This window comes from Carlito syrichta, unplaced genomic scaffold, assembly GCF_000164805.1.
Source record: "Carlito syrichta isolate Samal-C Ts95f unplaced genomic scaffold, Tarsius_syrichta-2.0.1 Scaffold306347, whole genome shotgun sequence".
NCBI lineage: Eukaryota > Metazoa > Chordata > Mammalia > Primates > Tarsiidae > Carlito > Carlito syrichta.
The window spans coordinates 107,011-120,437 of NW_007250443.1; the positions used below are offsets into that span (position 1 = coordinate 107,011).

General features: G+C 38.0%; 1 pseudogene; it reads left to right on the plus strand.

Moving 5' to 3' along the window:
- The first annotated feature begins 1,921 nt into the window (after nucleotides 1–1,921).
- Nucleotides 1,922–2,464, plus strand: LOC103265307 (annotated as a pseudogene).
- Nucleotides 2,465–13,427: the final 10,963 nt, after the last annotated feature.

A 13,427-nucleotide genomic window follows, 5' to 3' on the forward strand; every position in this document is an offset into this window, starting at 1 on the left:
CAAGAAGAAATAACAGAAAATGCAAAGATCCTGAGGCACCTGTTCTAAAGAAGTTTAGGAGGTTGGAATGAAAGAGTAAAAGGCATTGAGGTGAGAGGGATTGTAAGGATTTTTTTCACTCTGAGTAAATGAGGTACTTCTGCAGGGTTGTAAGCAGAGAGATCATCTGCCTTAGTTTAACAGAATCACTCTGTGTTGAAAATCACAGAGGGTGCACCAAAACTGAGTCCATTGTGAACAATGCTGCAATAAACATGCATGTGTAGGTATCTTTTTTATAGAGTGATTTGAATTCTTCAGGGCATATTCCCAGTAGGGAGATTGCGGGGTCATATGGAAGGTCGATTTTTAGAGCTTTTAGGAATCACCACACTCATTTCCACAGAGACTGCTCAAGTTTACACTCCCACCAACAGTGTAGAAGTGTTCCCTTTTCACCACATCCTCTTTAGCATATGCTATTTTTGGAGTTATTGATAATTGCCATTCTGACTGGAGTTAGGTATGTCTCAGTGCTGTCCATCAAAAGAGGACTGGATTTTTAAAATGTGGTACATATACATAATGGAATATTACGCAGCCATAAAAAGAACAAAATCATGAATTTCGCAGCAACCTGGATGGAGTTAAGAGTTTATAATACTGAGTGATCCCTCACAGAAACAAAGATCTGAGTATCACTTGCTCTCACTCATAATTGGACCTTGAACAACTATCATAATACTATAAGAAAAGGATTGACTGTGGCAGGAAACTATGGGGGGGTGTAGGGAGGGGAAGGGAGGTAGGCTTAACGGTAGTCAATATCTGTCAGGGGACAGGGGGGCACAACTCATCAACAAGGGTATCTGCACAATGCATATTTGTATACCTAACCCTTAACTGTAGTACACAACTTAAAAATAACATGTATTAAAATTAAAAAAAAGAAAAGATATAGAATGGCAAAATGGATAAAATATCATGAGGCAGCAAAATATTGTCTCTCAGAAACTCATCACACCAAAAATGACACTCACAGACTCAAAGTAAGAGGATGGGAAACAAATTTTCAGGCAAACGGAACACAAAAGAAAGCAGGAGTAGCAATCTCAATGTCAGACAAAATGCCCTTTAAGCTATCAAAAATTTAAAAAGATACAGAAGGTCACTACATGATGATAATAGGTTCAATCCATCAACAAGAAATATCCATCCTAAACATATATGCACCCAATATAGGAGCACCAACTTTCATAAAGCAGTTTCTAGATAAACTTTAAAAAGATACTGGCTCTAACACTATCATAACTGGGAACTTAAATACCCCACTCACAACACTAGACAGATCAAGACAAAAAAATCATCAAGGAGATCCAGAACCTCAACGTGATGCTTGATCAAATGGACTTAACTGATACCTACAGAACACTCCACCCAACAACCATGAAATACACATTCTACTCATCACTACATGTAATGTACTCTAACACTGACCACATCCTTGGCCATAAATCAAGCATAAACAAATTTCACAAGATTAAAATCCTGCCATGCATCTTCTCAGACCACAATGGAATAAAAATAAATATCAACAACAACAAAGCTCCCAGATGCTAAGTAACTCTTGGGTCAACATGGAAATCAAAACAGAGATTAAAAGATACTGAGACAAATGAAAATGAAGAAACATCTTACCAAAACCTCTGGGATGCCATGAAAACAATACCAAGAGGGGAATTCATATCTCTATGAACACACATGAAGAAAATGGAGAGATCACAAGTTAACAGCCTAACGGGTCACCTAAGGAAACTACAAAAGCAAGACCACCAAAACCCTAACTTCAGCAGAAGAATTCAGATCACCAAAATAAAAGCCCAAATTTGGGACATAGAAGACAAAAAGTCTTTCTGGACCTGGCCGAGGAGGATGTTCCATCATGGGAGTTGACATCCACCACAACAAGGACCGAAAGGTTTGGTGCCAAGAGCCCAAGATCCAGGACATCTACCTGAGGTTGTTAATCAAGCTGTACAGGTTTTGGCCAGAAGAACCAACTCCACCTTCAACCAGGTTATGCTAAAGAGGTTGTTTATGAGTCGCAACAACCGGTTGCCTCTGTCCCTTTCCCAGATGATCTGAAAGATGAAGCTTCCTGGCTGGCAAAAAAAGATGGCAGTGGTCATAGGGACAATAACAGATAACATGCGGGTTCAGGAGGTGCCCAAACTGAATTGTGTGTGAGCAGCCACAACTTCCAGGAAGGGAACAAGATCCTCACCTTTGACCAGCTGGCCCTGGATTCCTCCATGGGCCATGGCACCAACCTGCTTTCTGGTCCTCACAAGAGCTAGGAGGTACACAGGCATTTTGGCAAGGCCCTGGGAACCCCATACAGCCATACCAAACCCTATGTCTGCTCCAAGGACCAGAGTTCGAGCATTCCAGAGGCCAGCAGGCCAGCAACAGCTTCAAAAACTAACTCTAGATTCTGCCCTCCTATTAAAAAGGTTTTGATGCCCTCATAAAAAAAAAAAGAAGAAGACAAAAAGACAATACAAGAAATCAATGAAACAAAAAGCTGGTTTTTTGAAAGAATAAACAAGATTGATGGTCCCCTAGCTAGACTGACAAAGAAAAAGGGAGAAAAAAGCCCAAATAAACACAGTGAGAAATTCAAAAGGTCAAGTCACAACTGACCCCAAAGATGCAAAAGATTATCAGACACTACCATGTACACTTATATGGAAACAAACTTGAAAACCTAAAGGAAATGGAGGACTTTCTGCCATCACACAACCTCCCCAAGTTAAAAAAGGAGAAATCAAGGCCCTAAATAGACCAATAACAATCCAGGAAATTAACAATGTCATTAAAAAAAACTACTTACAGGTCGGGCTCAGTAGCTAAGCCCGTACTCCCAGCACTTTGGGAGGCCAAGGCGAATAGATTGCCTGAGTCTGTGGGTTTGAGACCAGTCTGGGAAACTTGGTGAGACCTCATCTCTACAATAAAAATAGCAAAGCGTGGTAGCACGTGCCTGTAGTTCTGACTACTTGGAAGCCTGAGGTGGAAGGCTCAGTGGAGCCCAGCACTTCGACAATGGGGTGGCTGTGAGTGTACCACTGCACTCCAGACTGGGTGACAGAGTGAAACTCCAACTCAAAAAAGAAGAAAGAAAGGGAGGGAGGGAGAGAGAGAGAGAAAGAGAGAAAGAGAAAGAAAGAAAGAAAGAAAGAAAGAAAGAAGGAAGGAAGGAAGGAAGGAAGGAAGGAAGGAAGGAAGGAAGGAAGGAAAGAAAGAAAGAAAACTACCTACAAAAAAATCCCCTGGACCAGATGGTTTTCCAGCAGAATTCAACCAAACATACAAGGAGGAACTGATGCCAAGCCTACTGAAAGTATTCCAGGCAATCGAGAAAGATGGAACTCTCCCCAAATCATTTTATGAAGCTAACATCACATTGATACCCAAACCAGGTAAAGATCCAACAAAGAAAGAGAACTATTGGCCAATATCCATGGTGAACATTGATGCTAAAATTCTCAAATCAGATTCAGCAACACATCTCAAAAATCATCCACCACAACCAAGTAGGCTTCATCACTGGGAAGCAGGGCTGGTTCAACATTTGTAAGACCATAAATGTAATTAAATACATTGCAGATGTAAAAATAAAAACCACATGATTATATCATTAGATGCATAAAAAGCTTTTGATAAACTCCAGCACCTTCTTGACAAAAACCCTCGAACACCTAGGTATAGATGGAACATACAAAAAATTGTAAGAGCCATCTACGAGAAACCCAAAACCAACATACTGCTAAACAGAAATTGGAATGATTTCCCCTGAAAACTGAAACAAGACAAGAATGCCCACTCTCACCTCTCCTTTTCAACACAGTTTTGGAAGTCCTAGCTAGAGTAATCAGACAAGAGAAGGAGATCAGGGGTATCCAAATAGGAAAAAGGGAAGTTAAGTTATCCCTCTTTGCAGATGGCATAATTCTATACCTCAAAAACTCAACAGAATCTGTGAAAAACCTCCTTGCATTGATAAAGAATTTGGCAAAGTCTCAGGGTACAAAATCAATTTGGAAAAGACAGTTGCATTTCTGTACACCAACAATAAACAAGCAGAAACTCAAATAAAAAGCACAATCCCATTCACAATAACCAGAAAAATAATCAAATACCTTGGCATCTTCCTAACCAGAGATGTGAAAGACCTTTACAAGGCAAATTACAAAACACTGCTCAGAGAAATCAAAGATGACACAAACAAATGGAAAAAAATCCCATGCTAATGAATTGGAGGAATCAACATTATTAAGATGTCCATCCTACCCAAGGCAATCTACAGATATAACATGATACCCATTAAACTGCCAGCAGCATTCATCTCAGACATGGAAACAATGACACAGGAACTCATATGGAAACATAAATGACCACAAATCACCCAAAAAAATCCTCAGCCAAAAAAAAAAAAAAAAAGCAGGAGGTATCACACTCTGAGAATTTAAACTCTGTTATAAAGCTACAATAATCAAAACAGCCTGATATTGGTACAAGAACAGGCATGTAGACCAATGAAACAGGATAGAGATTCCAGAAGCAAAACCTCAATTTCTCAACCAGTTCATTTTTGACAAAGCCTCCACCACCAATAGAGGAGAACCTATTCAGTAAATGGTATTGGGAAAACTGGCTGACCACATGCAGAAAATTAAAACAAGATCCCTATCACCATACATAAAAATCAACTCTAAATGGATCAAAGACCTAAATGTAAAACCTCAAACTATAGGAACCTTAGAAAATGCAGGAGACACCCTTATGGAAATTGGAATGGGAAACCAATTCCTAATCAAAATCCATGCCAAGTGTCCATGCCCTAAGAGATAGGATAGACAAGTGGGAGGAACCTCATCAAACTGACAAGCTTCTGCAAAGCCAAAGAAACATCAAGAGAGTAGGGAGACAGCCCACAGACTGGGAAAAAATATTTGCCAACTGTATGTCTGACAAAGGCCTATCATCTAGGATCTACAAGGAACTCAAACATGCCAAAAAGAAAAAATACAAACAGCCCCATTACAAAGTGGGCAAAAGATATGAATAGAAACTTCTCAAAAGCTGACATGAGCAGCCAACAGATACATGAAAAAATACTCAGCCTCATTAGTCATCAAAGAAATGCAAATTAAACACTGAGATACCACCTAATTCCAGTCAGGATGGCTGTCATCAATGACTCAAAAACAACAGATGCCGGATAGGATGTGGTGAAAAAGGAATACTTCTACACTATTGGTGGGAGTGTAAACTAGTACCATCTCTATGAAAAAAGTGAGACGATTCCTAAAGATCTAAAAATTGACCTTCCATACAACCCCACAATCCCCCTACTGTGACTATACCCAGAAGAACTCAAATCACTCTATAAAAAAGATACCTGAACATGTAACATGTATGTTTATCACAGCATTGTTCACAGTAGCAAGAACGTGGAACCAACCATGCTGTCCATCAAAAGAGGACTGGATTAAAAAAATGTGGTACATATACACAATGGAATATTATGCAAACATAAAGAACAAAATTATGAACTTCACAGCAACCTAGATGGACTTAGAGTCTATAATACTGAGTGATCTTTCACAGAAATAAAGAACTCAGTATCACATGTGTTCACTCATAAGCAGACCTTGAACAATTATCATAATACTATGAGAAAAGTATTGGCAGTAGTGAGAAATTGCTGGGAGGGGTGCAGGGAAGTGGGATTGGCAGTAGTGAGAATCTGCCTGGGGAAGGAAGGGGGGCACACCTCATCAACAAGGGTACCTGCATAATGAACATTTGTATACCTAATCCTGAATGGTACCCCACATCTTGAAAACAAATTTTTTTAAAAGAAGACAAACAAAAAACAAGAAAACAAAATTAGCTATTCTGATATCAAAGAACCCTTCAAGCCATCAAAAGTTAAAAGGACACATAAGCACAATACATAATTACAAAAGGTTCAATACACCAGTAAGAAATATTCATCCTAAAACATATGCATCCAACACAAGAGCACCAAGTTTTATATAAAACTACTAAGTAAACTAAGAAATGACACTGACTCTCACACAAAGATAGCTGGAGGCCTAAATACCCCCACTAACAGCTTTAGATAGATCATTAAGGCAAAAAAAAATATCAATAAGGAGGTCTAGACTCTCAAATAAATGTTTGACCAAATAGACTTAGTAGACATCTATAGAACTTCACTCAACAACTACAAAGTATACATTCTACTCATCAGCACACAGAATATACTCCAAGATCAATCACATTCTAGGATGTAAATTAAGCATAATCAAATTCCAAAAGATTGAAATAATACCATGCATCTTCTCAGATAATAGTGGAGTTAAAATAAATATTGTCACCAACAAGATCCCCCCAAAATACACAAAATCATAGACACTAAACAACATGCTGCTGAACTACTTCTGGCTCAACATGGAAAACAAGACAGAAATTTAAAAATTACTAAAAACAAAGACATATCAGAATCTCTGGGATGCCATGAAAGCAATGGTAAAAAAAAAAAATCATAGCACTGCATGATCAACAGACAGAAAGATTGCAGGTAAACAGCCTAATGTCACAACTAATAGAGTTGGAAAGACAAAATCACCTAAACTTTAATTTCAGCAAAAAATACAAATACTCAAAATAATATCACAATTGCAGGACATATAAAACAAAAAATATAACAGAAAAAAAGAACAAGACAAAAAGTTGATTTTTTGAAAGGACAAATAAGATCAATGGACCCCTGGCCAGACTGACTAAAAAGAGAGAGAAAGTCCAATTAAACACAAATAGAAACACAAAAGGCAGAGTCACAACTGACTTTGAAAAAATTCAAAAGATTATCAGAGATTATTGTGCACATCTGTATGCAAATAAAATTGAAAATCTAAAGAAAATGGAGACTATTCTGTCATCACACAGCCTCCCAAGGCTGATATAAGAAGAAATTGAAACTGTATACAGACCAATAACAATCCAGGAAATTAACTCAGTCATAAGAAATCTCCCCATCAAAAAAAGCCCCAGACTAGATGTCTTCCCACTGAAATCTACAAGACATACAAAGAAAAACTGATACCAATCTTTTTAAAAGTATTCCAGGCAATCAAGAAGAAAAGAATTCTCCCTAACTCATTTTATGAAGCTAACATAACACAGACATCAAAGCCTGGCAAAAATCCAGCAAGGAAAGAAAATTACAGGTCAATCTCCTTGATGAACATAGATACAGAAATTTCCAACAAGGTTCTGGCAAATTGGATACAACACATCTCAAGGATCATCTACCATGACCAGGTGGGCTTTATTCCTGGAATGCAGGGCTGGTTCAATATTCACAAGAGCATAAATGTAATTCAATACATTAACAGATATAAAAACAAGAACTACATGATTATATCAGCTGCATGAAAAGCATTCAACAAAATCCAGCATCCATTCTTCACAAAAACCCTTGAATACCTAGGTATAAGGAACATTCCTCAAAACATTCCTCAAAAGAGCCATCTATGATAAACCCACAACCAACATTTTGCTTAATGGGCAGAAGTTGGAAGCATTACCCCGAGAATGGGAACAAAACAATAATGCCCATTCTCACCCCTCCTGTAAGTCCTAGTCAGAGCAATCAGGCAACAGAAGGAACTCAGGAGTATCCAAATTAGAAAAGAAAAGGTTAAGCTATCCTTCTTTGCAGATGATATAATTCTGTATGTTGAAAACCCAAGGGAGTCTGTCAAAAATCTCCTTGCACTGATAAACAACTTAGGGAAAGTTTCAGGGTACAAAATCAACATGCAAAAGACAGTTGCATTTCTATAAACCAGCAACAAGCAGGCAGCAACAAGCAGGCAGAGAACCAAGTAAAAAAACAAAATCCCATTCACATAGCCACAAAAAAAAAACAAAGAAAAAAAAGAAATACCATGCCATCCACCTAACCAGATAAGTGAAAAACATTTACAATGAAAACTATAAAACACTGCCCTAAGAAACCAAAGATAACACAAACAAATGAAAAAATATTTCTTGCTCATGGACTGGAAGTATCAATATTGTCAAGATGTCCATTCTATCCAAGGCAATCTACAGATTCAATGCAATGCCCATCAAATTACCAACGTCATTTTTCTCAGATCTGGAAACAACAATTCAGAACTTCATATGGAAACAAAAAAAGAGCACAAATGTCCAAAAACAATCCTCAGTAAAAGGAAAAAAGTGGGAGGTATCACATTTCTAGACTTTAAACTTTATTGCCAGGCTACAGTAACTAAAACAGCCTGGAATTTGTACAAGAATATACGCATAGACCAATGGAACAGGACAGAGATTCTGGAAGAAAAACATGGTCTATCAACCAGCTCATCTTTTACACAGCAATAACAATCACTGGGGAAAGGAGACCATATTTAGCAAATGGTTCTGGAAAAATTGACTAACCACATGTAGAAGAATAAAGCAAACCTACTTGTCACCATATACAAAAATCAACTCAAAATCAATCAAAAACCTAAATATAAAACCTTAAACTTTAAGAATGCTAGAAGAAAATACAGGAAACACCCTTATGTATATTTGTATAGGCAACAAGTTCTTGACCATGTTTCCAAAAGTAAATGCCATAAAAGCTAAATTAGAAAACTAGGAACCTCATCAAACGGAAAAGCTTTTGCACAGCAAAATAACCCACTGGGAGACTAAAGAGACAGACCAAAGAATGGGAAAAAATATTTGTAAATTATGTATCTGACAAAGGCTTAACATCCAGGATCTATATGGAACTCAAAGTGAAAGAAAAAAAGACAACCCTGTAAAAAAGTGGGAAAAGGATATAAACAGGCACTTCTCAAAAGAAGACATACAAGCAGCCAACAGACACATGAGAAAATGCTTACCCTCGCTAATCATCAAAGAAATGCAAATCAAAACTACAATGAGGTACCATTGTACCTCATTAATGCAAATCAATGCTTACCCTCACTAATCATCAAAGAAATGCAAATCAAAACTACAATGAGGTACCACTGTACCTCATTAATGCAAATCAAAACTACAATGAGGTACCATTGTACCTTATTAATTCTGATAAGGATGCTTATAATTAATAAGTCAAAAAAACAACAGATGCTGGCATGGATGCAGTGAAAGGAGAATGCTTCTACACTGTTGGTGGTAGTCCAAACTAGTTTAACCTCAATGGAAAGTGTGACAATTCCTAAGAGAACTAAAAATTGACCTTTCATATGATCCAGAAATCCCTCTCCTGGGAATATACCCAGAGGAACATAAATTGTTCTACCACAAAGACAGACACCTCTACACACGTTTATTTCCACAATATTCACAATAGCAAAAACATGGAACCAACCCTACTGCCCACTGAAAGTGGACTGAATTAATAAAAAGTGGTATATATACATGATGGAGTATTTCACAGCCATAAAGAAGAATAAAATCATGAACTTAGCGGAAAATTGAATGGAGTTGGAGACCATCACACTAAGTGATCTATCACAAAAACAAAGAATTGAATACCACATGTTCTCACTCATAAGTGGGTCCTGAACAATAATCACATGAGCATAAGGGAGAGATTGGCAGTTGCTGGGCACTACTAGGGGAGGGAGGTGGGGGAGATGGAGGAGGGTAGGGTACACATGACAACACAAAGGGCACCACGTCCACTACCAGGGGAAGAAGGGCCAGTTGGAAGCCCAACCTCACCTGCATGCAGTCTACCTATGTAGTTAATCCTCACTTGTACCCTCATATCTCTATAATAAAATAAAATTTAAAAAGGAGAAAGATTGAAAATATTTTGTATAAAAAATTAGTTCAAAAAATAACAGAGATAACACATAATAAAACCTTCAACAGAAGAAAAGAGAAAAGGAAGTACAAAGCAATCCATTGCACAGCAGGATTAACAATATTATATTGTATATTTCAACAGCTAGAAGAGATTTTGAATAGTCTCATCATAAAGAAATTATAAATGTGACATAAAAGTGGATATATTAATTACTCTAATTTAATTATTATACATTATAAACATCAAAAACACCACACTGTACCACATAAGTCTTTACAATTACTATGTCAATTTTTAAAAACTAATATTTTTAATACTTAAAAAAATTGAAAAGAAAATTACCAAAGGCAAAAACTGGTTCTTCAAAGAAAAAAATTTATGAATACCTACCAATATTGATCAATATTAACAGCAAAACACAAATTGTAAGTATTAGTTCCTATACATATTTTTAAGGTGAGAATATTATGAGCAATTTTATACCAATAAATTTGAAAACTTAAGCAACCCAGCAAATTTCTTAAAACACAACAAACAAAAGTGACCAAAGAAATAGAAAAACTAAATAGTTCTACATAGATTAGAGATTGTATCTGTATTTATAAAATAAAAAATAAAACTTTTCACAAAGAAAACCTCTGCTACAGAGGATTTCTACAGTAGATTCTTAAAAATGTTTTCCATTAATACAAATAACAGGATTATAATAAATCAGTCATCTATACTTAGCTTTATGAGAAAATGCCTTCTCTTCTCTACCAATAGTTAAGGGCTACCAGAAGAAGTAGGCTTGACTGAACCACCAATATATTTTATGATCTCTTTTCAGGACAACATTAATCACACTGCTCTCTTCCACAGTCTATTTTGTAGAGATATTTATCTCTTAATACCTTACAGACCATCATATTTGTTCACTACCTTAATGACGTTATACTCATTGTAACTGATAAACCTGATCAACAGGACAAATAGTGAATGCCTTAGATGCCTTTGTGAGACACATGTTAAGTGGATAAAAAACTGTCTATAAGAAACACATTTTAAAAATTAACACACAAAAGAAAAAAAGCAAAGGATAAAGCATGCAAACATTAGATGTAAACAGATAAACAATGCAAATATGAACCAGAATAAATCTGATTAAGCTATATAAAAAGGAGATTACATGAACTATCAACAGAGATAAAGAGGTCCCTAGCCAATTAAAAAAGTAATATACTTAATGTGACAAAAGGGACCATTCCACAATATTTCTATGTTCCTACTAACATGGCTTCAAAATGTATGAAGCAAGAGTTGAGAGATTAAAAAAAAAAAGAGATCAACTTCCGGAAAGATGGCGACAGGCAACCCGGTCTATGAAAACCTCTGCAAAGGAGAACTGCAGTGGCTCTCTGACTCTCGTCCCAGGGGCTACAGACCCCAACATCGCAGCCTGCTCTTCATACGGAGCTCGGCCATTGCCACCACTGGGGCATCGCAGCGGTCTGGACAGCCACTGCAGTGCAGACGCCACCGCCGCAGCCGCCGCCACCGCCACCAGTAGCACATCGCACCACCCGGGCCGGAGGCAATCCACAACTTCAGTCCTTGAAGTCCCTTGAGGGAAGATCTGGGATCGCTGCCACCTCTGCTGTGACCGAGACATCCTGCCCGCCATAAGTCTCTGGTCGTCTGTTCTGAGGCAGGCAGCCATTTTGCCATCTTCAGCTTCTGCCATTCCTGTCCGGCCACACCGCCTCTGGGGCGAGCAGCTGAGATAGCACCACCTGCTGGAGATTCAAGGTAACAACACCGAAATGGGAGAAACAAGCTTGATAAAGACATAGGCCAGATGGTGAACAGAGGGTGATCTGAACTGCCCTTCACAGCAGACCAGGGACAACTGACCCTAAATGCAAACTAATTTACCAGCTTGAAAAGAAAACTAGAAATCAGACCTGAACGGACATTGGACTTAAACGAAATGTCTCAGAGTGTGCTTCATTGATTCTGTTAGTTTAATGACTTAATTCTATTCCTACTGTATTGTTCCTTTTTTTCTTTTTTCCTCTTCCTTTTCTTCTCTTTTCTTCTCTCTGTAAACCATATCTTTGTATAGAGGAACAGCAAACTAATAAGGTGGTTGGATAGCTGGTATGTTAGCATCATTATATGTTTTATTTTTGCCTGTATGAGAGTTGGTTCATCTGTAGCTGTGGTCTATTGTTTTTATCTGTTTCAGTATAGGCCTCTCTCTCTATTTGCTGGCACACTCGTTTGTTTCCCCCCTTACCCCTCTATCTCTCCACCCCCCTCTTCAACCCACTGTCTGCTCCATTCTCTCCCCTCTGCTAACCACATTTTATTTCAGGGAGTAAACCTACAGCCCCACTGCACGGACAGATTCCAAGGCAGTGGGAAGTGGGTTGCAGATTATTCACACACCTGTCAGTGAATACCAGGACCTGCACATAGATTTTGAATCACAGCTCCCCACTTAAGTAAATCTCAAAACTGCAAAAAGGACCATCCCCACCTACAGTGCAACTCCAGAATTGAACAAAGTAAGAGGGCATACATAAAGAATAGGAGATTGAACAAACAGAAGTAAAACCAATCCCTTTACCCCAAAAAACGGAATTAAAGAAGACGGTGACATGGAGGGAAAGAAAAAGTAGGGAGGGGGAAAACCCGCACAAATGAAGAAAAACCAAAAGAAGAATATTGGTCTCACACAGACCCCTGGGAGAACAGACACTGAGAAAACAGATTCTGGAACACAAACAATGAAGAGCCACCAGAATGACTGGTTACATGCAACAAACCCAGACATTAATAGAGAGAATTAAAAAAATTGAGGAGAGACAAGAAGAAAATAGGAAGCGGCTGATGTCAGAAATGACAGCAGTAAAGAATACTGTGATAGAAATGAATAACAGACCAATAAGCATGGAAAGCAGAATAAGCCAAGCAGAAGAAAGAATCTCAGAGCTTGAAGACCAAAACACAGAACAAATCCAAACTGTCAAAAGCAAAGAAAAGAAGCTCAAAAAGACAGAACAAAACCTGCAAGAGATGAATGATCATTTCAAGAGACCAAACCTAAGAGTAATTGGGCTTCCTGAGGCAGAGAGAGAAACAAAAGCCACACTGGAACAAACATTTCATGAAATCATTCAAGAAACTTCCCTCATCTCATCAAGGGTGAAAAAATTCAAACGCTAGAGATTCAGAGAACCCCTGCAAGACAACAAATGAGAAGACCAACTCCCAGACACATAATAATTCACCTAAACAAAGTAGCTATAAAAGAAAAAATCCTAAAGGCAGCAAGAGAAAAAGGCCAGACTACCTACCAGGGAAAACCAATTAGAATAGCAGCAAATTTATCCACAGAAACCCTACAGGCTAGGAGAGCCTGGAGCCCTATCTTCAAAGTTCTAAAAGATAAACAATTGCAACCAAGAATAACCTACCCAGCCAAACTAAGCTTCATTCGTGAGGGAGAATTGAAATCTTTTCCAGATATCCAATCCCTAAGAACCTACAC